The sequence below is a fragment of the Staurois parvus genome, unplaced genomic scaffold, assembly GCF_062004578.1.
Source record: "Staurois parvus isolate SC_StPar_1 unplaced genomic scaffold, SC_StPar_1.0 ptg000988l, whole genome shotgun sequence".
NCBI classification, from domain to species: domain Eukaryota; kingdom Metazoa; phylum Chordata; class Amphibia; order Anura; family Ranidae; genus Staurois; species Staurois parvus.
This window is the reverse complement of record NW_028318784.1, coordinates 6,603,440-6,629,149: the sequence shown is the minus strand read 5'-3', so window position 1 is coordinate 6,629,149 and position 25,710 is coordinate 6,603,440. Positions and strand designations below refer to the sequence as shown.

The 25,710-nt window shown below is 41.2% G+C and overlaps 1 long non-coding RNA gene across 3 annotated transcripts in view; it reads left to right on the top strand.

Annotated features, from left to right (window-relative positions):
* Positions 1-25,710, top strand: part of LOC149441411 (uncharacterized) — a 648,839-nt gene that overhangs the window by 128,578 nt on the left and 494,551 nt on the right. Inside the window, exon 1 of one of the 3 annotated variants that reach the window (XR_016307382.1) lies at positions 6,936-7,299. The exons of 1 other annotated variant lie outside the window; for it this stretch is intronic. This is a non-coding gene — a long non-coding RNA (uncharacterized LOC149441411). Of the gene's footprint in view, positions 1-6,935; positions 7,300-25,710 lie in introns of those variants that run through there. One more of the 3 variants, XR_016307378.1, reaches the window with a different exon arrangement.

The following is a 25,710-nucleotide window of genomic DNA, read 5'->3' as shown; positions in this document are numbered from 1 at the left end:
GTATATTTATTAAAAATGTTTGGTATTATAGTATTGTGTGGTATTAAAAATGTGCATGAAATGAGCTGATGCTTTCAGAATGTGGAAAACAGCACTTGCTAGCTGTGATCAACCCAGGCAGATATTTCAAAACATTCATTTATGCATTTGTAGATGATAAATTGGCATAAACAAATGTGTTCAGTTATCAGGGAGGTGATCCAGGGAGAGCAGACTAGGAAGTGGAAGAGTGATCCTCCTGGCTTTGAAGTGTGGCAGAGGTGTGTTAATCAGTGACTTTAGAGAATTATATTTGCATCACTATCTGTCTGTAAAGTTCAACTCAAGGCATTTAATGGGTTTCATGTCTTTCCTTTAAAGGCTTCCCTGCATGGCCCAATTTCGGTCTTGGTTGGTGGGTTTACTTCAATGAGGATAGCGTGTACACACGTGGTTTTATGGGGTTCTGCTAGGAGGTTGGGAGCCCAGCAAGTGCAACGCAAGATTCAATGGGTTTATTCTGCGCCCTCTTGTGGAGAGCACCAATGAGAAGACACCGTACAATGTCCCCCACTCTGGGGGCTTTGAGTATGTCTCCCTGTTGGAATTTCTCTATGCAGAGTCAGAGGCCTAAGAGGGAGTGCACCGATTGTTATTTCAAGCTCTGATAGTGTACTTCATAATTACCATCCTAAATGAGAGCTTTGGGTGGTGGCAAATTGATGTCTGCAAGCTGGAGAGGCAGGTACAACCAGGATAGCCTGGGTCTTTTCTGCACCTAGCTTGCAACATGGATATCCTTGGATCTTTGGGAGCAATGTTAAGCTGGGCACACATGGTTGTTTTTTTCTTTTGTTCAGCCAGCAGACTGAAAAAAATAAAAATTAACATTCAAACATCCACACAAGCGAGGCAGATGCAGGAGTCCCCCTGCTGGGGACAGCCCCTCAGCTGTCAGAATACACTGATTAGTGCTGCAGCTGATTGACTGCAGTTTGCTGTTTGAAGAAGGTTTTCCAGTGGGTCCATTCAACAGAAGCCAATCTAATAATTGGCTTCTGTTGAAGAGGCAAGCCTACACACAGATCAAAATTCAGCCAGTCCCTGCTAAAATTTCAATCCTTGTGTACCCTGCTTTTTGGCCTGGAAGGTCCTATCTATAACCAAGGAAGCAGATTTGTGTAAGCACTTTGTCTAAAGTATGGTTCTATGGAGCTATTAAAAAGGAGTGCAATGCCCTGCATTGTCTGCTAAATAATCTCACTCTGCCAGAATACTTTTACTGAAGTGAAATACAGCTCTCTCATGTCAAATACATTTGCCCCCTCTAGGTGTACTGCCCACATCCCTATATGAAGAAACATAGAAGAGTCTGCCCTTTTTCACATTTTTTTAAAATTTATATTTTATTGTATGTTTTTAAACCTTTTTGTCCGAGTATAGACCTATGGAAATCCCAGACATATTTACTTAAAGTTCATTGACTTCCTACCTTTGCTGAAAGTTGGTTCCAAGCATCCTCTACTCTTTCAGGAAAATATTACTTTCCAAAGCTTGGTTTGAACTTTCTTCTGTAGTTTGATGCCATGGCCCCATGTTTTTGATCTTAGCTTTATATTGAAAATACTGCCCTCTGGAAACTTATTTATACCGTTAAAATATTTTAAGGTTTTAATCATGCCCCCCTTTCTTGAGGCTGTATATTGAGGTTGCTTTTAGAAGATTCTCAACTCCTTGATGTACAGATGAAATAATGAAATAAATAGTTCTTTTTTCACATGACTGAAACATTGAAGTTAATATTCACTTTTTTGTTAGTGAACATATATATATATATATATATATATATATATATATTTATATTTTCAGACACACACACACACACCGATCGGCCAACATTATGACTACCCACTACAACATGACCACTCACCTAGTATTCAGTAGGTTCCCCTTTTGCTGCCAAAACAGGCCTGACCCTTTGTGGTATGGACTCCACTAGACCTCTGAAGGTATGTTGTGGTATCTGGCACCAACTGTCGGTAGCAGATCACTGCCTCCATTGGCTTGCCTTCTTCCAATCTCTTCCCCAAGTAAGTGACGCACACACACACGCCCATCCACATAAAGTAAAAGAAATGTGATTAATCAGACCAGGACACCATTTTCCATTGTGCCATAGTCCAGTTCTGATGCTCACATGCCCATTATAGGTGCTTTTAGACTGTGGGCACTGGTTAGCATGGATACCCTGACCAGTCTGCAGCTACACAGCCCCGTATGCAACAAACTGTGATGCCCATTTATTCTGCTTTCCACACACCAACTTCAGAAACAACATGTTCACTTGCTGCCTAATATATTCCACCAACTTTTATATGCCATTGTAATGAGATAATCAGTTATTCATGTTACCTGTCAGTGGTCATAATGTTATGGCTGATCAGTATATATATATATATATATATATATATATATATATATATCTAGATTCACAGTGTCTGGGTTAATAACTTAGATGAAATCAACAATGCACTGTAAACTCACAAAACAAAACTGGGTCACAACAGAGAGTGTGTAAATATTTGCCTAGAGCATGTGTGGTGCAGCTGTGGATATTTAATTTAATATGTGTATTTACTTTGCACAAATTAAACATAAGTACACCGTTGTTTAGGCAGTGAACACAGCCCTGCTTTTTTCTCATTGCTTAGATTGATCTAAACTTTGAACAGATATATTTATATGTAACAAGACAAGGGTTTTTAGTATCTTTAGAGACATAAAGTATCACATGAGGGTGTAACAAAAGTATAGCGAGCGCTACAAGTAGGTTAATGTAAGCAGCTGAAACACCAAACAAAGGTAACCAAAAAACCTTTCAGTAATCAATAAAGGGAGAAGGATAGGTGCAACGCTTTGTATCAGAGTGCAAAAAGAATGCTCTAATAGGGGGGGCTACAGCTCATGGACATCTAGCCACTATATGTGGCCAACATTTATGGTCAGTAGATTTTTTGTTACTTGCTTTGACTAAAATAAATTTAAGTCAAACAGCATTACACTATGTGGCGTCCTTTATTGGGCTCTCCCTGAGAGCACCATCTCCCACAGTGCCTTTTTTGGACTAAGGAGTATCTTTGACGCCCTTACCATTTGGTGAATCCGGGTTACTGCTCTTCGCGGTGCCAAAGAGGATGGTGTGGAGTGCGATCTGACCAGAGCCTGGATGCCAGAGACATTCTGAAGAGTATATCTCTCTACATGCGTATTTTATACGCACTTCTGGTGAGTGCGCACTCTATTCGCTCCTAGGATTCTCTTCACCCTTCCTACAACCATTGATTTGGGATGTGGACTGTGTGTGTGCTTTAAACACTTCTATTGATTAGCGCACTGTCTATTATTGTACCTATATTTATATATATATATACATATATACCTTTAGAGCATTCTTTTTGCACTCTGATCCAAAGCGCTGCACCTATCCTTCTCCCTTTATAAAGTATCACATGCTAAGCAAGACTAATGCAGGCCATAGATGGGGCGAACATCGGCTGATTTTTCGAACGATAAATGAAAAATCGTCGTTCATTCAGCCGACGTTACCACCAACGATTAAAAAATTGTCCGACTAAATCATAAAGTTCACCCCATAACTTCTGTCCCTTGCAGGTCACAACTCATGCGCAGATTTTTTATCGGTAAAACGATCGTCCGATTTGGCCATCATTGCTGGGAAAATCGGCAGATCGTCCAAATCGGCCGCAAATTTCCCAACATAACCGATAATCTGAAAGTGCAAAATACACGAAAAACGGCCGACGAACTAATCCACTAACGGTACGAAAATCGGCTGATTTTTCTTTCGGCCGAAAAATCGGACGATTAACGACCCATCTATGGCCTGCGTTATTTCTGAAATACTACAAATGTTACTAATGACATTGTTCAGAGCATGGTCATGTTGCACTGCTAGATTGAAACACCAGGGGGCAGGTGAAATCTTTAAAAGCACCTCTTGATTCTACTGAAAGCTGGGGGAGGTGGACTAGTAGTTGTCTTATTTGTTCTACAGTACTGAGCCCTTGAGATCAGTTTCCATTAGGAACCCTTGCTCCATGTACTTTGTATGTTCTTCTCCAACTTATGTGAGTTTGCTTCTGGTACACAAGGGACCTCCTAAAACTCATGAATATACTGGAGGTTTAAATAACTTAAACCTTAGTTGGGGTTTCTGTCAATCAAATGTCGCAGGCACTTGTTCTTATTCCTCTTTGTATATTGGGATTGTATGGACTAATCCCTGTTGATGACACTACATTTGAAGTACAGATGTACCATCTAACCCATAAATCTACACCGATCATCCATAACATTATGACCAATGTCCCCCTGTTGCCACCAAAACAGCTCTGACCCATTGAGGCGTAGACTTCACTAGAGCAATAGTCACATTGCTTGCTTTCTTCCCATACTACTTCCTAGTATCATCCTGTTGCCACTAAAAGTCCCCCAGTTGATCCCCCTGTTCCCACTAAAACAACCCTGACCCATTGAGGCATGGACTCCACTAGACAAAATACCACATGGATTGCTTTCTTCCCATACTACATCCTGGTGTCATCTCTTCCCCAAGTAAGTAAGCACATGCACCCAGCCATCCACATGACTTGAAAGAAAAGGTGATTCATCAGACCAGGCCACTTTCTTCCATGGTGCTCTGTGGTCCCATTATGATGCTCATATGCCCTTTGTAGGTGCTTTTGGCTATGGATATGGGTCAGCATGGGCACCCTGACTGGTCTGCACCTATGCAGCCAAATACAAAACAAATTGCAATGCACTGTGTGTTCTGACACCATTCTTTCAGAACCAGCATTAACTTTTTCAGCAATTTGAGCGACAGTAGCTCCTCTATTGGATCAGACTATACAGGCAAACCTTCGCTCCTCATGCGCATCAATGAGCCTTGGCCGCCAGGACCCTGTCACCATTTCACCAATTTTCTTTCATTGGAACTCTTTTTGTAGTTCTGACCACTGCAGACCGGGAACATCCCACAAGAACTGAAGTTTTGGAGTTGCTCTAACCCAGTTATCTATCTGTTACAAACTGCCCATTCAAAGTTGCTCAAACTCTTACGGTTACTCCAGGATAATATTCTCGAGTCTTCTCCTCTTTACTTCCTGCTTGGGGTTCTTCTTTGGGTTTCCATGTCAGTTCCTACATGATGTGGACACTTCCTATTGGATGCAGAAAAGGGTGACATCATCAGAGGGAGGTGGCATAATAGCGCTGGATCTGTGATTCCCCCCCCACCCTACCTGAAACCGGATGTGTTGGGGGGAAGAAAATAAGGTAAAAATGTGTTTTATCCTGGAGTGGTAGCACAATATTCCCAACACACACGTTCCTGAGAATGAATGTAAATTTAAGAGGGTTCTGCAGTGATCTCTGGCTGGAAATCAAAGTCGTTCAAACTAGAAATGTCAGCAGCACACCAGGATCTCTAGAATGAGTCCAAAGCTTTATTCAGCAACAAATAGTTACAGAAGCAACGTTTCAGAGTCTCTCAGGACCCCTTCATCAGACGGGTAACATGCCAGATTAATGGCTCCTGCTAAACTACAAAACGTCGCTTCTGTAACTATGATATGATTGCTGAACAAATCCTGGAGTGGGTCTTTAAGCTTTGTGGTGCTAAAACTGGAGAGTGTAAAATCTGGTGCAGTTCTGCATTAAAACCAATCAGCTTCCAGGTTTTATTGTCAAATCTTAAAGTGATTCTAATGGTTAATTTTTTTTTTTTTTTGGAAAATAACAAACATATCAATACTTACCTGCTGTGTGTAGTGGTTTTTCACAGAGCAGCCTGGATCCTCCTCTTCCTGGGTCCCCCGCAGACTCTCCTGGCCCCTCCCTCCTGTCAGGTGCCCCCACAGCAAACAGCTTGCTATGGGGACACCCGCTGCTCCATGTGTCTATTCACATACGGAGCCGTGGCTTGGCCCCACCCCCGTATCACTCCTCATTGTCTGACTGGCTGTGATTGACAGCAGTAGGAGCGAATGGCTCCGCCAATGAGCAGGCAGAGACCCAGAACAGCCGAGGCTGTCATTCACATTGCTGGATCATGATGGGGCTCAGGTAAGTATTGAAGGGTCTGGGGGCACTGCTGCACACAGAAGGGTTTTTACCTTCATGCATAGAATGCATGAAGGTAAAAAACCTTCAGCCTTTACAACCACTTTAATTGAACAAGCTGATGTTAGAAACAGATTGGTTACTATGCACAGCTTCACCAGATTGTGACTGCTCCAATTTAAGTAAATCCCCCCAATGTTTGTTCCATACCACCCCATAGACCTTCGAGGTGGTGCATGGCTAAGTAGGGGAAATATGTTTTTTGCTTCTGCATTTAGGCTTGTGGAGACCTAGCCTCATACTGGTATAAAAAGTTTCATGAACAATGCGTAGGTTTTTAATAAAACCAAGCCTGGAACAGATTGCCTTCTTAGCAGAAGCTGTACACAATTCTAATAGCACATTATTACAGATACTGCAGGTAAGGAGATCCTCAGTCTCCAGAGACTATCATCTAAGAAGACTGCAATAAACAGGCTTGGAATTGTTTTTGTCTAGCTGTGCAGTTCATATTGCTTCACTCCCAACCAATGTGAGATGTGATACCTGCTCTGCCTGAACATCTCTTGGGGGGTGTTTTGTATCAAATGCACTGAGAAAACGCTGATTTTGTATTCCTTTAAGGAACACCCTACACACACTTCTGCTGTGTGACCTCAGGTCACAAGTAATGCCTGCAAGCTAATTGATTAAGAAAGGCTTGTCTAGCTGGGGCCTCTCTGAGAGTCCTCCCTTTACATTCCAAAGTTTTGTGAAGGAGGTTAGCTTAGCCTAGCAAGAAAGAGGAAGTTTCCAAGAGTTGAGATTCTGCACTCACTTTCAGCTCTGTTCCCCTCTGCAGCTTCCTAACACCAGCCCTTTATGCCTCACTCTTCTGCATCTTTACGTGACTCGCCAGGACAGGAAAAAAAAAAGGAATATAAACCCCCTATTATTTGTTTCTTCTATCCCTACCTTGAAAAATTATCATGTTCTACAGACCGGAGCTCCTGCAAAAAAGTGCACATCTGCCTAATTCCGAAAGTAGGACTGGGATTGAATGACAGGGAAATTAGCCAGCTCTCGGAGCCTTGGGCCTCTTGCAAGCGAGCAAAAGCTGCACAATGCAAAGGAGGACTGCAAGCAAAATGTGAAATGGAACAGAAGTGAACTCCAGGAGATGTCTACGATCACATGGTAAGTTCAGTTTGTTGGCAGGGCTTGCGTTCTCGCTTCGGAAACAGTACCAGATAGACCGTCAGCGCTTTCCCGCACGCGGATTTATTTTTTTGTGTTTGTTTTTTAAGTGTTTTATGTTAAACAGGCAATATCACATAGACAGGATTCATTTGATTATGCCTGTAGGTCCTTACAAAGAAACCTCAGTAGCTAAGGCTGGGAAAATGAATATATTTTTAATGAGATCTGATGTTACCGACTCTTTATCAGTTCTTTCTCTGCTGCCTTATCTGAAAAATTTAGCTTGCGGTCAGTATAAAAAGGGCTTTGTGTGAGAATTCTTGGCAAAGTTAGAGGTCAGGGCCTGTACGAACCATCTGCTTGCCAGTAAGATCCCAGAAGCACCATTTTCTAGAAACTAAAATAACCTTCTAAAACAATCTTGTAGCATTTGACTGTAAGCTGTCTGTTAACAATAAGAAGTCTATTTGTACTTAGACCATTTATTCTGGCCTAGCTTTTCATCTTCCAGAGGCTCATTCTGCTGATGTATGGTAATTCCTTTGTTCCTTCATCTTAAGATAAAATACATATTTAATACTCGGTTTATGCTGCCATTACACTTACCTAGATCACATTTTCAATAAGAAGCCTATCCTTTTTCTGAAACAAAAAATACTACCCTGATGTTAAAAGTTTGAAAAAACCAAGAGCAGCCACAGCTACAATAATCTGAAAAAAAACCTGATTAGTTTGGCATCTAATAAAAATTATAGATTAAACATTGTAAAGATGGCATTAACTTAGGCTTGCCCATGATTGGACAAAGAAGTTTTAATAATCTGTCTTTAAGAAAATGGAGATATTTATTGGTCTAAAATATATGCATTATTTAATACTGATCTATATTCATAATTATTTCCTAATCCTATATAGACTGCATTTTTGTTTATTTTTTTGTAGAATGTTAAGAGTTATTTACAGCTGAATAGCATTTCAATAAGCAGTGCTTGTTTCTGATTGCTGAGTAATATATATATATATATATATATATACACACACACACACACCTTATACATGCTTCACAATGCTGGTTTAAGTATGCAAGAGAAACAAAAAAAATGCTATTCTGTATTGAATTTGAAAGATTGACGGTTTCATTAATAATACTATTTTTAGTCTTCGTTTTAGTTGCATAGTTATGGATTAGCTCCTATAAAAAATACTTTGAGTGTATTTTTGTCAATGTCCTTCTTTATTTATTTTGTCTGTGTTTTTATTTTTCATAATGTTGCAAGAAGAACATTAATTGAAAGAAGTATTTTTTTTCTTGATCTACCTTTCATTGTATGAATAGTTTAAGCAAAAACTTACATGGTACAGGAGCAAAAAAATGTCATTTGGCTTCCTCATATTTTTGTGCTTGTTTGGCCTATATTTTAATGCTTTGTCCGTTATGAAATATGTTTTATGCCCATATTATCATAAAATGAAAAAATGTCAGAACACCATATTACAAGGTTTCATACAGAGGTTATGTTTAGTTAACAGAGTCTAACAATCCAAGTAAATGCAAACCTTTATGATTCACCCCTTTTATTGTGTAAGTAAACCACTGCTTAGTGTGACATAAGAGGCTTTACAGATGATTAAAACCAGCTTGCGGTTAGCTGAACAGTTTCACTTTCAGCAAAATATCTCAGCACTAAAATCTGGGCTGGATCACAAAGTACGAGATCAAACCTGTTCTTGCATTGTACTGTCATTATTCAAAATCGGTCGGTTTTCCCATTCCCTATTAGTAAAAAAAATCATTTTATTATATTTTTTCTGTTTATTTTAATCTCTATCCATGTGTGCATTAATGGTCACAAATGTTACACAATTATGCAAAAATGTCATGGGTGGCAATCTGATCCAAGTCATTTTTTAGCCTCAACTTGTTGGTGTGTCTCTTAACTTGCTCAATAGGTATCAACTGCAACAGACCAAGCACAACATAACACACATTGCGATCGTTACAACAACAAATTTAAACAATTATAACACATTTTATTGTGTCATTTATGTGCACTATCACTTTTAACAATTCATAGGACTTTTTTTGGGGGGGGGGGATTTCACTTTTTGCAACACCACTAATCTTTATACCAGTGGAAGGTTCAATTCACAGAGCTTTAGCACAAGGAAAATGATCTTAATGTTTAGCCATATGACTGTAATCTTTAAATTTCATCGGATCTCAGCTGAAAATAACTAATTTTTTTTTTTTAAATTAGGGATCCCTATTATGTTGTGCTAGCTTTGTGAACTGAACCTATAACTAATTATAAATTACTTTTATTCTGTTATTATTACAATTATAAAATTCTATTATCTATCTGCATTAAAACATTACTAGTTGATTAATGCAATTCCTATAAGTGAAAGCTAATATTTTATTTGTACTGTTGAAGTATATTATTTTAATTTTGTACTAAAATACATTTATTTATGTATTTATTATTGATAAAAGTAGTGACCAATGTAATCTTAAGTGGCAGTATCCAAAGTACCTGCCCCACCTCCCTTTTTTAGTATACCCATAAGATTTTCACCTTGGAATTGCAAGACCATTGAAGATGTTATCTGATTGGTTGCTATTGGTTATTCACTTTACACACAGCTGTGCATTTCTAAATCAATCTAAAAGGTCTCTTCCTCCTGAAATGTCACAAAAATTGTTGGTTACATGTTCTGCATCTTTGGGGTACTTGCACATATGACTGACCTATGTACCTCAGATTCCTGGCAGAAAATTCCTAAATAAAAACACAAGGAGGAGCAGCATAATAAATGCTCATATTCACATGTTTTCATGCATTTGCACACATGTGCAAAAAAATTCTTCTAGCATTTGTTAGGTTGTGTCGTACATATTTGCTCCTATATGTGCAAATTGTGTGTATAATACTGTCCAGCAACATAGATTTTTGTATTTTTTTTTACTTCTCTATGCGCAGCACATGTTTATGCACCTGTGTGTACAGGTACATTAAAAACAATGGGCTGCATTTACATAAGTAAAAAAATTGGATGTCTAAAACATTGCATTTTTCGGCATCAGTGTGCCTTTATTACTGGTCTACTGTTATGTCTGACAAGGTACAAGAGGTGAGGTTATCACACATTTCATTGTATCTGTAGATAGCATGTAACAGGAAAGGCCAATCTATTTCATAGATATTATATAGAGCACGTTGTAAACATTGTTTTTTCTTTTTCCTCAGGATTTCACGCCAGGTTTTTTCTAAGCACAGCATAGTTACAATTTATGATTTCTCAGTGAAAAGGTTCAATTTATTTGTAATATGAACCTCTGATGGGCAGCAGAAATTTTCCAGCTGGCTGATAAGTTTTATTGTTGGTTCACATGCTGTTAGGTAATTAGGAATATGTGCTTGTAATTATTTGCATAGGTATTGAAATGTTATTTATACAACCAGCGGTTGATTCATACAACGTGGATTGAATGGTCAGTGATTCCTGTCGCAATCAATCTGATTAGTTTTTTAATTTTGCAGTAAAGATTAAAAGAAGAAAGCTCAAACCTAACAAGTCATTATGAGAACAGATTTATTTTTCCAGCTGTCACCAAGAGCAGTATGATTGAATTCCACCAATTAAAATAATATATTTACCCCAAGTCAAGCAGTTGCTAAAAATTCACAGTGGGCGCAGCCATTTTGAAGACTTATTTGCAGTGTGCACATTAACACCTAGCAGTGACACTTTCCAGTGATAGACATGTTGGGGTTGATTTACTAAAGCAAGCCATACATGGGTCAAATTCCGAATGATTTTTCGAGCGAAAAACGAAAATATTGTTCGTTCTGTAATCCAATGGTGCCACCAATGATTTTGAAAATCGGTCATTTTTCCAGCATGCCCGATAAATGAAAGGGGGAGGAACCACGAACTTTGCCTCACTAACATGGCTGATTCTTAGGTCCAATTTTTGAATGAAAAATCATTCCAAAATCGACCCATGTATGACCGGCCTAAAACTGGAGAGTGCAAAATCCGGACCAGCTCTGCATAGAAACCAATCAGCTTCCAGGTGTTATTGTCAAAGTTTAATTGAACAAGCTGAAGCTAGAAGCTGATTGGCTACCATTCACAGCTGGACCAGATTCTGAGTGCTCCTGTTTTAGTCAATCTCCCCCTCTATCTACTTCAATCAGGAAATATCTAAAAAACTCTTAATTGCATGGCAGTGGAAATAAAAAAAAACTCCATGTCCCTTCACTTTAATGCATTTTGCCCAATCCTTGGGCATTAAGGGCTCATGTACACTGCAGCTGATAAACTCACGTTTGGGAGCTTTTCAGCGGTTTTGTCAGCAGCCCCTGAACTCTCCCCCTAATGTTCTTCTATGTGTCCATGTACACTGTGTCATTTACAGTCATTTACAAGCAGTTGAGTTTACAGTCGTTTTTTTTGAGCGCACCAAACTTGCGTTCAGGAGTAGATTTTACCAGCGTTTCAAACACCAAATGCTTGTAAATGCGTGTAAACGCTTGTAAATGCGGTTATCCGCGTTTATAAGCATTTGCATTTAGAAGCATTTTTTTAACTGTTCCATGTTCAGATTCTGTCCAGAGTCTTTTTTCATCATCAGAAATTCATGCAAAGCGTTTCCCATGTATTCAAATGGACCTAGTACACCAACGCAGTCAGTTCCAGGTTTTGCGTGAAGGAAAAAATGGTAGAACGTGCTGCATTATGCTCATAAATAATGTATATAGTGAATTCAAGACAGGTAATCTCAACAAATACTGCTCTCTCTGCTTCTGCTCTCTCTATTTCTCTCCAAATGTCTGAAATAGTTAATTTTGTTGTGTTTTTCACTGCATTCTGAGCATTTGGGAAGGTCTCCTGAGGTTATCGTTTAAAAACACTTCTAACCCCAAATGCACATAAACGTGTATAAATGCAGTATGCAAATGCAGCTAAACTGACATTTTTTAACCTACGTTTTCCAGCAGTCAGTTTCCAGAAGAGTTTTCCAAACGCCCCGTGTACATGAGCCCTAAGTAGTTTTATTGGTAGAAGGTTTTTTTCTATCCTAATGCATTAAGGTAAAATCCTGCTGCATTCAGCTCCCCCCAGCCCCCCCAAATACTCACTTGAGCCTGAGCTCTATCCAGAATTGTGCTCAAGAGCGGTGGCTCTCTCAATTCTCTCTCTCCTCATTGGACAGAGAGGCAGGCTCCCGTTGCTGTCAATCAGTGAGGAGAGAGCGGGGGGGAGGGGCAGATCCACTCTCTGTGTGTCAAAAAACACACAGAGATGGCTTGGGAGTGAGCAAGCACAAGTGCCCCCATAGCAAGTGGCGGGGGGGAGGAGCCAGGGGCACCAGCGGGTGACCCGAGAATAGGAGGATCAGCAGCAACAAGATAATTTGTTCATGACTACAATCGTTTTTTGAATAATTAGATTATGAGACTACATGGTGAAAACAGTTGCGATTGATGACTTACGATGATATCTTAAAGTGATTTTAAAGGCAATTAGGAAAAAATAACAGACACATTATACTTACCTGCTCTATGCAGTGGTTTTGCACAGAGTAGCCCCGATCCTCCTCTTCTCCGGTCCCCTGCCGGAGCTCCTAGCCCCTCCCTCCTGCTTAGTGCCCCAGAGCAAGCAGCTCGCTATGGGGGAACCCAAGCAGGCTTGTTCCCAAGCCGCTGCTCTGCATGTCCATTCACACACAGAGCCATGGCTTGTCCCCCCCTCCTCACACACACACACTCATTGGCTCACTGGCAGTGCTTGACAGTCTCAGTCAATAAGGAGGAAGAGTCCCCGGAGAGCCGAGGCTCTCATGCACACTGCTGGATCGTGATGGGGCTCAGGTAAATATTGAGGGGGGCTAGGGGAAGCTGCACACAGAAGGTTTTTTACCTTCATGCATGGAAAAACCTTCAGTCTTTACAACCACTTTATCTATAGAAAGAAATTCACTTCCCTATGTGCTGCACATCAGTCGAATCGATTGTCATTTATAGATTGATTATTCTGATAAGAACAGATTGACCGGAAAAGAAATTGTTCATTTATTGAAGAGCATATGCCCATCATGCGAAGTAACAAATATTTGCTTTAATTTAAAAATGTATGATGAATTCAGAATTATTGACTATACCAAGTTTGATCTGATGAATCTGATGGAGGCAAAGCTACCCAGATATGTGGTACAGGGTGCTAAACTATCCTATTCCACACCAAATCGCAAATGTCCTTTTTCAAAAACACTGATCCCTACAGTAAACCCTATTGCCATACTTTGCCAGCTCAATCAATGTCCGCCTGTCTTACCATGATGGTGGCTTACCATGTTTTAGTATGGTACCAAATCCAAAGGAATGTGTGTCATTTCATATATGTGTAATCATAAAAAAATTGCTTTATTTCCATAGCATCTGGTTCAGGTTACTAGTTCTGTTGTATTTAAGCGGTGAGCAAATTTATAGCATAAAACATAGAAAACAGTTGCATGCAGTCATCTGCTGATTGCCAGGTTGTGCACATAATCTACTCCACTGCAGATGTTTCCAGTCTCCCTTACATAGCTCTCTGCTTTCTAGGAAACCAGAAAGGCCTGTGCTACAGTCTGACTCACTCCGGCAGTTTGTCAAGCTGTCAGGCGTTCGCAGGCTGGGGTTTATGTCTTTAGAGTTACAGTAGAAAACTCGCTGGAGCCATATTTGTTCAACCCTACAAGGCAAAAAGTGGATTTAAAAAAAAAAAATTCATTTGTGCTACAGTTGTCAACTTTTGTGGATCCCCTGGGGGCACTGCTAATTTTTACGTTTTCCTCCAAGTCCCACATGCTTGAAAATTACTTTCCCAGGATTGAAGTTTGAGTTTGTCTTCTCTATTGCACATTGCATGCACAGTTTGGATTCTTTACATTCAATGTGAGAGCTGTGACAGCTCAGCTTAAAGGATAAGTTCACCTTTTCGACAAAAATAATAAATGCAAATTTTTTTTCAGGTAAAAAAAAATGCACATTTATTATTTTTGGCCAAAGGAGCCTGGAAAGCATTGCACCAGCGATCAGTAGACTGCTGATGCCATGCAGGTCTTCTGCAGACCTGCCAGAATATCTTCTTGCTGTACGGGTTGTGTGAGCAAGCAGATAATCTGACAAGAAGCTTCAATGAACTACCACGTCGCTGTGGTAGTTCATTGAAAACTACAAGCCAATAGCCGCTAAGGCTGCAGGGACTTGCAGTTCATTCATTCATGGAATGAATGATGTGGGCGGAGCCCCACATGGCTGCGCTGTTTTCAAATCTGACAGTATGGGGAAACTTCTCCCTATACTATCTGACAGAGGGAGGGGGTGGCGGGCGTGACTGCGGCTATGGGAACATGTTACATGTTCCACCCTAAAATGGGTGGAACATGTAACATGTTCCCAAAGGTGAACTTATCCTTTACAAGTAGTTCACAACTTGCAATTTCCACCTAAATGCCTGATTGGGGCTTGTGAAAGCACAGAGCCTTGTATTGTTTCATTTCATTACATGTTACTATGATTTAGATCTCCTTATAGTGGAGTTCCAGCTGTTTAATAATTTTTTTCTAAAGGCACCCATGTGAAAGTGGCAGCTTAGGCAATGCAAGTTGACATCACTTGTACTTGGAATCCTTTGCTTTCCTTATAAAAAATAAAATTACTTACTGCACCCTCATATTGTGAATGCTGTCATCTTAAGTGTGGGCCCCTGAAGCCCGCTCAGGCATTCTTCCGGGAAATTGTGCAGCTGACTACCCAGCATGCACTTCCCGTTTTCGCTCCTGTGCAGTTTGAAGAAATCCCTGCGATTGCGTCACTCCCGGTCTCATAATAATTTTGGTATTGGGCATTCCCTAGGACTGCTGGGATAGATGACGACGATATCCCAGAAGGCCTAGGGAATGCCTGATGATGTAATCGCCTAGGCAGCCGGGACTGGAAGTGGAGACAGAAATTATCAATAAAAGGTATTTAGGAAAAAAAATCTTCATATATATTGCCAAAATGGACTGTGAAGAGGGAGACCATTGTCTTTCAGGGGAGAAAACAAAAGACTGGAACTCTGCTTTAATGCATCGCAGCAACCTTACCCATATTTTTTTGCTTTTTTTTGGCGCCCAAGAACTCTTCACCAACTCCAGATCACAAACAGACACTTCCCCTGTGGCTTCACAGCCAGCTCCCCACTGGGCATGTGCAGGCTGTGCTGCATCCCATGAGTGGTCCCACAGCCTCTTGGGACCTGCGATGTGGAAGAGGTGGGAGGGGGCCAAACTTCGTCTAGGTTGTCAGAGCTGAAGTGGGAGTGGGTACCTATCAAAACTAGGTACCCCCCTAAAAATATAGCAGAGATTGGGGTGGGGGGACAAAAGCGGAGCTTCACCTTTTGGGTGAAGTTCCCCTTTAAAGTAGAACTTCACTCTCTCAGTCAACACTGACTATTTGTAATCCCTGTGCTGCTAGCATCAGTAAATAGCTAGGAAAGGATATCAAATTTGCTTGTTTTAAACCTTTTTTTTCACATTTCTTCAGCTACTTCCTGCTTTCCATGTCTAGGCAAATGATGTCATACATCCCAGGAGTCTTCAGGATGGGAGGAGGGGTTTTCTGAGCTAAGCACACACTCCTGCCTGAGCTAAGGGCAGATGGGTTCCAGGAAGTAAATGCTGAATCATCTGTTCTTTCAAGATGGCCACAGCTAGAAATGCTAGGGGGATGATTTTCCAAAGTGATTTATCGGCAAAATAAAACATCGAGGAAAACATTGATGAATGGGTAAGTTTGCTTTGAATATTAACCACTTGCCCTCTGAAGGATTTCCCCCCCTTCCTGACCAGGCTATTCTTTGCGATACGGCGCTACATTACTTTAACTGACAATTGCACGGTCATGCAATGCTGCACCCAAATGAAATTTACGCTCTTTTGTTCCCCACAAATAGAGCGTTCTTTTGGTGGTATTTGATTGTCTGTGCAATTTTTCTTTTTTGCGCTATAAATAAAAAAACACGTCAATTTGAGAAAAAAACTATATTTTTGACTTTTTGCTATTAAACATGTATAGTAAAAATTTTGCATCATAGATTTAGGCCAAAATATATTTTGTTACATGTCTTTGCTCAAAAAACCCCAATACTTGGAATTAATTGGTTTACAAGTTATAGCGTTTGCAAATAGCAGTAAACTGGAATTTTTTGTTCATATTTTTTTTTTCACTAGTAATGGTGGCGATCAGCAACTTATAGCGGGACTGTGGCAGGCATTCTGACACTGGGGGGAACTGACTTGGTGTCACTGACATCCCCAGTGACACCAGTACAGTGATCAGTGTAATAAAAAGCACTGACACTGTACTAACGACACTGGGCAGGAAGGGGTTAACATCTGGGGCGATCAAAGGGTTAACTGTGTGCTGTTTCACTCTAGTGGCTGTGTGTGTGCTTCACTGCAAGCACACTGCTTTGTATGGCTCTGCAATGTAGAGCCATACAAAGCAGTGTGCAGGAGCGGACAGGAAAGAGATCTGTATTGTTTACATACCATACCCCCCGTCGGCGATCACCGGGTGCTGGCAAGTAATCACCGGCCAGGACCCAGTGATTGACAGCCAAGGCCACGAATGGTGGCGCGGGTAGGGCACGCATACGTCCCCTACCCGGAACTACAAAATCACATATATATATATATACATGTGATTTTGCGCACCTGTGCCGCCCTGTAGCAGTATTTCTGCTGTAGGGCAGCGTGGAACTGGTTAAAAATAAATTAAATAGTGTTTTTCATTTGTGGTGCTTGGATGCAGTGTAGTTCTATGTTCATAAATGAAAGCGTTCAGTACTACTTAAGCAGTAGAAGCAGGAGGACTGCAAACTCTGAATGTGTAGGTATTTCATGTGGATTAAAAGGCTATCATTGTGTGCAGCATGCACAGTCCTCATGGCGCGTATGCGCCCCTGTATAACACACTGCTTCCTGGGATGTGACATGACAATTCTGGAAGGCAGTGGGGCATCCCAACATAATTCTTGCCTAGGCAATACATCTTGAACTGCTGCAGTACAACACAAAATATATCATGTTTTCTAAAAAAAACCAAAACATTTAGCTGTGGCCAGCTGGTGTGTACCAGGATGAAAGCAGAGCACATCTCATTGTTTCCTCTAGTTTTTTTTTTAAATGAACTTCATTAAAATGACACGCAGTGACATTTCATTAAATTCCATTGGCCATCCCAAGGTGTGAGGATGATGGACTGCGTCACACTGTTCTGAAAAAAAGTTTTGCTTGCTATACTTATTTTCAGCATGTTGCGGTGGTGTAACCTCGCCTGGTAGAAGACAAGGAATTTTGCTTTGTCTTGAGGTGGGACTGTGCTGGAATAACCCTACAATGACAATGCAGTCCTACCGCACCTGGTTTGAATGGGCCCTTAAACAATTTCCAGGAGCAGAAACCAGAAGAGCAAAAAGTCCTTCTAATGGGTGAAGGCCTGCTTTAAAGGGATTCTAAAGGCTGATTCACACATTGAAGCTCAGGTTTCACAGCTAATTGACACAGTAGTTGTTCACAGGTTCAGGTCAGGTTTACATCAGGTTCAGGACAGGATTAGCTCAGGATCTTATCCTGTTTGGGCTGGCCATACATTATACAATTTTCTGTCCAATTTTCTTTAGATTTACCTTCAACTACGTAGTGCAAGGGCCTGCCTAATTGGATACAACTGAATATGTTGTTTACGTTTGACCTCATATTATATGGTTTTTGGTAAATCTAACACAAAATTCTCAAGAAAATTGTATAATGTATGGCTGGCCTAAGGCTGGCCATACATTATACAATTTTCTTGAGAATTTTACTGGAAAAAAAACCCAGGACTAGTGGGTTTCTAGAGGAGTTTTTTAGCTTTAAAAATTCTCTGATGCTGAAAAACGTGGCAAAATGCAGTAAAAAATTTTTTTTTGCTAAAAAACACAAACACGGAAAAACTCGGGAAAACGAGGCAAAATGCCGCTAAAGCTAATGCAAAAACAATTTAAAAAATGCTGAAAAACTAAAAATGTTTTTAAAGTGACTTCACACAGCTAACATTACCAGTGTTATTAAAACGCCCAGTGTGCATGGAGACTAACACATATGCAGTTTAGGAATGATTCCCATAGAAGTCAATAGCCTGTAATCTGCACCTGAACCTGGAGCCACTGCTCAGAAATCGGACATGACTCTTTTTAAAAAAGCACTGATTCCGCACTGAATTGTGTATTGGACATGTGAACAGGCACCATAGGAAGCCATGTTATTTTAATGTCATGCAGATTCGATGCGGTTCAAACTACATCCAATCCGCATGTATGTGAACGGGCACTAAAGGTTATAATTTGAAAAAAAACCAAAAACATGTTATTCTTACTTGCTCTGTGCAATGGTTTTTTTGGTCCCCTGATGCCGACTGCCCCCAATAGCAAGCCTCTATGTGGGCACTCGAGCAGGTTCGCTCCCAAGCTGCACTCCTATGAATGGACATTATCAATTTAAACAAAGAGCGCGGCTTGACTCTGCCCCTCTTTCTCTGGGGGCTCACTGGTTATGATTGACAGCTGCTGTGTCAGCCAATGAGGAGAGAGACACTCGGGAGAGCTACTACTCTCCTGCACATCGCTGGATCGAGATGAGCCTCAGGTAAGTATAAATGGGGGGAGCTGCAAACTAGAGGTTTTTTTTTTTACCTTAATGCATAGAATTAAACAGCTTTTACAACCACTTCAAGTTGTTTTTTTCAGCAGCTCAGCTACCTTTGCCTCTCTCCCTTCTCCAGAGTTCATGACCTGTTAGAGACTAGAAAATTCTGAGTTGCTGCTGGGAGGGGGAGCAGGGAGAGCTGGCATACTGAGTTACTATTGAGAGGAGGAGTAGGGGAAACTGAGTAGCTGAGGCAACATCATAAATTAATTCAGTGTTTCTGTTGTGAATTTTAAGATAAACTGCACCACAGTGCCAGCAGCTACAGAGGTCAGTTTTAAAACTCATTTATTGCTCGTTGTGTAAACACTTGAATGCCCAAAGCTTGGCAGCAGATTCACTTTATGAAGTTGACATTATTGCTCTTTATAGTACGGTTAGTACGACAACATAAATATAACAATGTGTAAAAAATATAGACCAAAATTCATACAGTGAAACAACATTAGAACAACACTCTTGTCTCTAATATATAAATAAAATGTGTGAATGCATAAATATATCAGTAAGTTCTTTGTCAGGTCAAGGCAGCATTAATGTAAAAGTGCATAACTTTTTGTAAAAGTCTAGCAACGCACAATGTACTGTAAAAAGGTTTGCTGAGTCCATTAGGTTCCTACTAAACGTTAAAGCCAACAAACTACCTCATGCTGGAGAGAAAGGAGGGTAGGAGAGATAATGGTCAACATCTGCTGAACATCAAACTTAATCCCAACTACACAGGACGCAGTGTAAAAATACTGGAGAGCAGGCACAGGACTCGTGGAGGCCAAGATAAACATTCTCAGCTGTGCAGCATAGGTAGAAGAAAAAAGGGAAATGATAGTTTTTCATGGAAAATTTTCTTTCAAAGCAATCATGCTAAAGTCGGTTAAAGTTTGTGTTTTTAACCATTGAACCAGTTAGCTGTATTTTTTAACTTGCATCCCTCATGTCCTGAAAATACTTGACTCTTTAGATAGATTTTTGGAACTCTTGAAGCATTCCTACCAAGCTTGTATTCATTTAGCAATAAAAATTCTCCAACATGGATCCCATTGTCAGGGCCGTGGATAAGGGGGTACCACCAGTCTTCCTGTACAGGGCCCAGGTCAGCAGGGGGGCCCAGGCAGTTAGGTGAATTGGATGTGGACAGGGAGAGTGATCCCCTGTATGGCTCCCTATGCAGCAACTGAAAGCTTACTTCTTCTCTCCATACAGGGGATCGGTTTCAGTAATTGCCCCCCACCACACCCATGACCACCCCTGTACACCATAAGTTTCCCCCTGCTGCCCAGGCCCCCCTGTGTGCCCCCACCCTGCAGAGCTGCTGGCTTCCCTCTTCTGCTTCCCACCGGCAGCTAAAAGCACACATTAGGATCCATCAGGATGGAGAGTGGGGGAAGGGTCCGGTAAAAATGGCACATTTACCAGCCCTATCTTTCCTGAATGATCACCAGCAGAACCAATCACTCACTGTGTTAATTCATAACTGAATCATAGTTTTTTTGGGGGGGGTACAGCCCTGTCAGGTTGACTGCTGTATAGGGCCCCATGGTTACTAACAGCAGCCCTGCCCATTGTTGCAACTGTCTTTTGTATGTGAGAAAGTGAACTTGTCACACACCTGGGCAACTCAATTGAGCATATGATGAAAATTTTGAAAGTGAACAAATTTCTGAATAATTGGTAAATCCAGATATCATTTATTATAGGTTAGTACAGTCTATAGCACCATTATTTATAGAGCACTTTTACATATATATTGTACACTCACACCAGTCCCTGCCCTCAAGAAGCTTATATTCTAAAGTCCCTAACTCACATAATAGATAGGAGTCAGTTAAGCTATCAGCATGTCTTTGAAGTGTGGGAGGAAACTGGAGTACCTGGAGGAAACACATGCAGGCATAGGCAGAACATGCAAACTCAAGGCAAGTAATGCCATGGTTGGGATTCAAACTGACCCTAATGCTGATAGGCAGAAGTAGAAAGTAGCCACAGTGCTGCCAGCTATAGGTAGCTCATAACTGTATATTTCGCTTGCCCATGTCTCCTTCTCAGCCTGTCTTATGGTCTTTTATAGGGATGAAGTATGGGTTCACAACTATGGGATTGTGGTGAATATCAGGATTCTCAAAGTATTTGAACTCGCAAACTGTTGAATAAAATATGTGCATTTTTGCAAAATTTTCAGAAATAAGGAGCAATCTATAAAGCAGTGCATAGCGTTTTCCTGATCAGCTGAGTCACAAGAGCCAAAAATGTAAAGGAATGGATAATCCAGCCCCCTTTTTATAAGAGGGTGGGCTCACAGCAGCCATATTGTCAGTGTGTGTTGGACCTGTTAGGAGGAGCTGACAGTTCTGTTTGGGAAGAGTTAAGCAGGCCATACATGGGTCGATCGAAAACATTGTTTGTTCTGTAATCAGATGGTGCCACAAATGATTTTGAAAATTGGTAGTTTTTCACAAATTTTCCAGCATGCCCAATAAACGAAATGCGGAGGAACCAGGAAAATTGGCCGGTGCCATTGCCCCACTAACAGAGCGAAAATTGGCCGATTATTCCTAGGTCTGATTTTCAAATGAAAAATCGTTCAAAAATCGGACCCATGTATGGCTGGCTTTAGGCAGGCCATACGTTATACATTATAGAATTTTGCTTTAGGTTTACCAAAAACCATATAATATTAGGTCATACCTTAATAACACTTTCAATTGTATCCAATTAGGCAAGCCCTTGTACTACATAGTTGAAGGTAAATCTAAAGGAAATTTGGCAGAAATTGGACAGAAAATTGTATAGTGTATGGCCAGCCTTAGGCCTTGGTCTACTACAGTGTATGCCTGTGTGCGGTCAGTGTTTATGCCCAGGGATGTACAGGTGCTCTGTGCATCTCCGTGCAGGCAGTCCTAATGATGTCAATTGGGATGCAGCGGTTGTATGGACACAGCTGCTGCTCCCAATTCAACATTTGTGTGAGTGTGGGTGCCATGTGAACAAGGCCGTACTGTTGATTTAGCCATCGGTACATGTCTCACATGGTAGTGCCCAGCTTCCCATGCCTTGTTTGAGAACAGACTTTCTTGTCATGCTACAAATCAGCAGAATTGATCAACAAGATTTGCCCCATAAACTTGAGTTGGGTTTGCCAAAAAGTTTGTGAACTTCCAACTTCAAACAAGATTTGTGAAACTTTATGTGTACCAAATTCAGGTAGATTTGCTCGTTCCTAGTCTTTTAATATGGTACAACGAAGCTCAACTTTACAGGAAAAGTCAAAATTTGCATAAAATTTCAGCTGCCTGTTGATTGATTTTCAGGGAAGGTATTCTCTGCTTATGCATTTTTCATTATATATTTTGCATTAATTGTCTACGTTCGTGACAGGTTTACAGAATGTGGAACTAAGGGCAAAATAAATATGATGCAGTCTGTCACTAACATTAATACAGCAGTAGTTTTTAGTTTTCCTGAGTTTTCCCTGTAACATAGTTCTGTTACTGGTTGATCCTGCCAGTATATTTACTATTTTTCTACGTCTTGGCTAGGTCAAGCTGTCCTGCAAAAGTGACAGTTGCAGGGATTGTGATAAACCATATAACATATGGGGATGTTTATAATGGTCAATTTTGTAAAATAGGGAATCAAATGTTCCACCTGTTTAACAATCTATCTCTAGTTATAGGATGATTGAGTTAGCAAATATTGTACAAATAGCTCTAGCTGTCCAAGTTTTTAAATTAAATAATTTTATTTTTTTTCCCTAATATTTAAATATAGAATTTTACAAAAAATATTTATTAAAGGCCCTTTTATACGGGCATGTGGATTGTTTCCGCCTGTGACTTTTTCAGGCAGACCTGATCAGTAGCAACCTGGATCAGATGTAACCTGGTGTAAATGGACATAGGAGTCCATTTACATTTGGCAGCCAAAACAGCTGTCAAAGACAGAATGGTCAAAAAACTGACATCTATCCCATTCAGCTCTGATACATCAGGGGATTTGCTCATGGATGCCCTGATTGCTGTCTGGCAGACAATGCAAATCTACTGGTTAAGATGTTACCATTTTTGGTAGACAAGGAGGAGGATAAGGGGGGGGGGGGTTGCATTCTCAAAACTATTCAGATATCTGTGTAGACAAACTGCTGCTGTCTTACAAGATTTATATGAAACATTTCATATTCCCCTGATTGGAAAGACATTTTTAATCAACTCTCACCCACCCAAAGTACATAAATGGCCAAGTGGGAGCCTCCCCATTCTGAGTGGATGTACCCGTATGTCCCTCAGAACGGATGTCTGCTTGAGGCCCCGAGGCCAGGCAGCAGCACGGTTCTGTGATGGCTGTGTCACTTGGACAAAGTGCATCACGGATCGGCATTTGGGCTCTCCAAGTGGCCCTCCCAATCATGTGATGGCTGTGTCCAATCACAGCCATCATGGAATGTAAACATGTGTCTTTGTGGTAGTTCTCCCTGCTGAGTACCATGAGAGCTCAGTGGGGGGATAGGGGTATGCTGAACCTTGGGACAGCATATTTCTGTGTAGCAGATGATTTTATTGTTCAGCTACACAGAGATTACACAGACTGCAACCCACCCACACAGTACACCAAGCACTGCCCCTGTCCACATTGCACATTACCATCTGTCACAGTGTCCCATCAACAGGCCCGGACTGGGACAAAAAATAGGCCTGGGCATTTTAGACTGAGCAGCCAATTTCCAGGGGGGTGCAAGGGCACTTGGGGGGGCAGTTGGTGACGGAATATTCATGGAGTCGGTCCTCTGCAAGGTCTCTTTGCTGGACAAGGATGTCTCTTTGCTGGATGGGGATGTCCCTTCTTGGACTGAGCTGTCTCTTTGCTGGATTGGGATGTCTCTTTTCTGGACCCAACTGGGCACAGAGACAGTCCAGTCCAGCAAAGAGACAGCCTATCCAGCAGAGACAGCCCATCCAGCAAAGAGACAGCCCATCCAGCAAAGAGACAGCCCCTCCAGCAAAGAGACATCCTGTCCAGGAAAGAAACAGTCCATCCAGCAAAGAGACAGCCCCTCCAGCAAACAGACAGCTCGTTCAGCAAAGAGACAGCTCGTCCAGCAAAGAGACAGCCCATCCACCAAAGAGACAGCCCATCCAGCCCCATCCACCACCGATTCAGACCTGTCACAATGTGCCGGCAGCCGCGGGTGAAGAAGAGAAGCTGCCGTTCTCCCTCCCTGCTGGCCGAGGTGTCCGTGTGTCAGCGGCACTTCCTGCTTGTCTTCAGGAACCATCACTGCCGCTACTCCTGTCGGCCCTGCTTTGGGCATAGCCACACAGTGGGAGGTGAGCGGTGACTGCGGTCTTTATCATCCCCGTCCGGACCGCGGTTGCCGCTTACCTCTTGCTGTGTGGCCCGGTCATCTTAAGCCCGGTGGCCCCGGCCCAAGGGGTGATAGCCCTATGCCCAGTCACAGTGTACAATACACATCAACATCTGTCACAGTGTCCCATCAGCATCTGTCAACATCTGTCTCAGTGTCCCATCGACATCTGTCATGGTGTCCCATCGGCATCTGTCACGGTGTCCCTTCACAGTGTACCAGTGCACAAAAACATCCATCAATGTACCAGTGCAAAATAGCATCTATCAGTATACCAGTGCGCAAAAACATTTGTCACAGCGTACCAGCGCACAAAAACATATGTCACAGTGCACTAGTGTCCCGTCAACATCTGCAGTAGTTTTCCACTGCAGCATCAACATCGGTCAGTGTACCATTGCAACATCAACATCTTTCGGTGTCCCTAATAGACTATCAACATCTGTCACAGTGTACACATGCACAAAAACATCTGTCAGTGTACCAGTGTCCCATTAACATTTGTTACAGTGTACCAGTGGTGGTGTGATTAGATACTTTTAGGGCAGAGGAGACATCTGGAGTCTAATAGACCCCAGATTTCTCCATAAAGCATATTGCTGTCACAAGTGATGTTTACATTCCTTGTGACAGCAATAAATGTTACTAAAAATAATTTTTAAAGAAACAGAGTTAAATAAATAAATAAAAATTTAAAGCGCCCCTGTGCTCGCATGCAAGGGCAAATGCATGCGTTGGTCTCATACACATATGTAAACGGTGATCACACCACACATGAGAGGTTGTGCCGGGAACATCAGAGCAAGAGCAATAATTCTAGCGCCAGACCTCCTCTGCACCTTTAAACTGGTAACCTGTAAAGACTTATAAAAATCACCTATGGAGATTTTTAAATACCAAAGTTTGGTGCCATTTCACAAGTGTGCAAAATTTTAAAGCGTGACATGTTTGGAATCTATTTACTCAGCGCAACACCATATTTTATATTTTACCATATTTTATATATTATATATAATATATTGAATATATTGGGTATTATATTGTGTTTGTGTGCATTAAAATTCATTAAAGTGTATTTTTGCGTTTGTGTGTAAAATTCTGTTTGAAAAACCACTTCGCAAATATCGTGTCACATAAACATTTTCAAAACCTATCATTTTATTCTCTAGAGCCTCTGCTAAAAAATATATGTATAATATTTGGGGGTTCTACGTAATTTTCTAGCAAAAATACAGATTTTTACTTGTAAACAAGTGCCAGAAAAGGC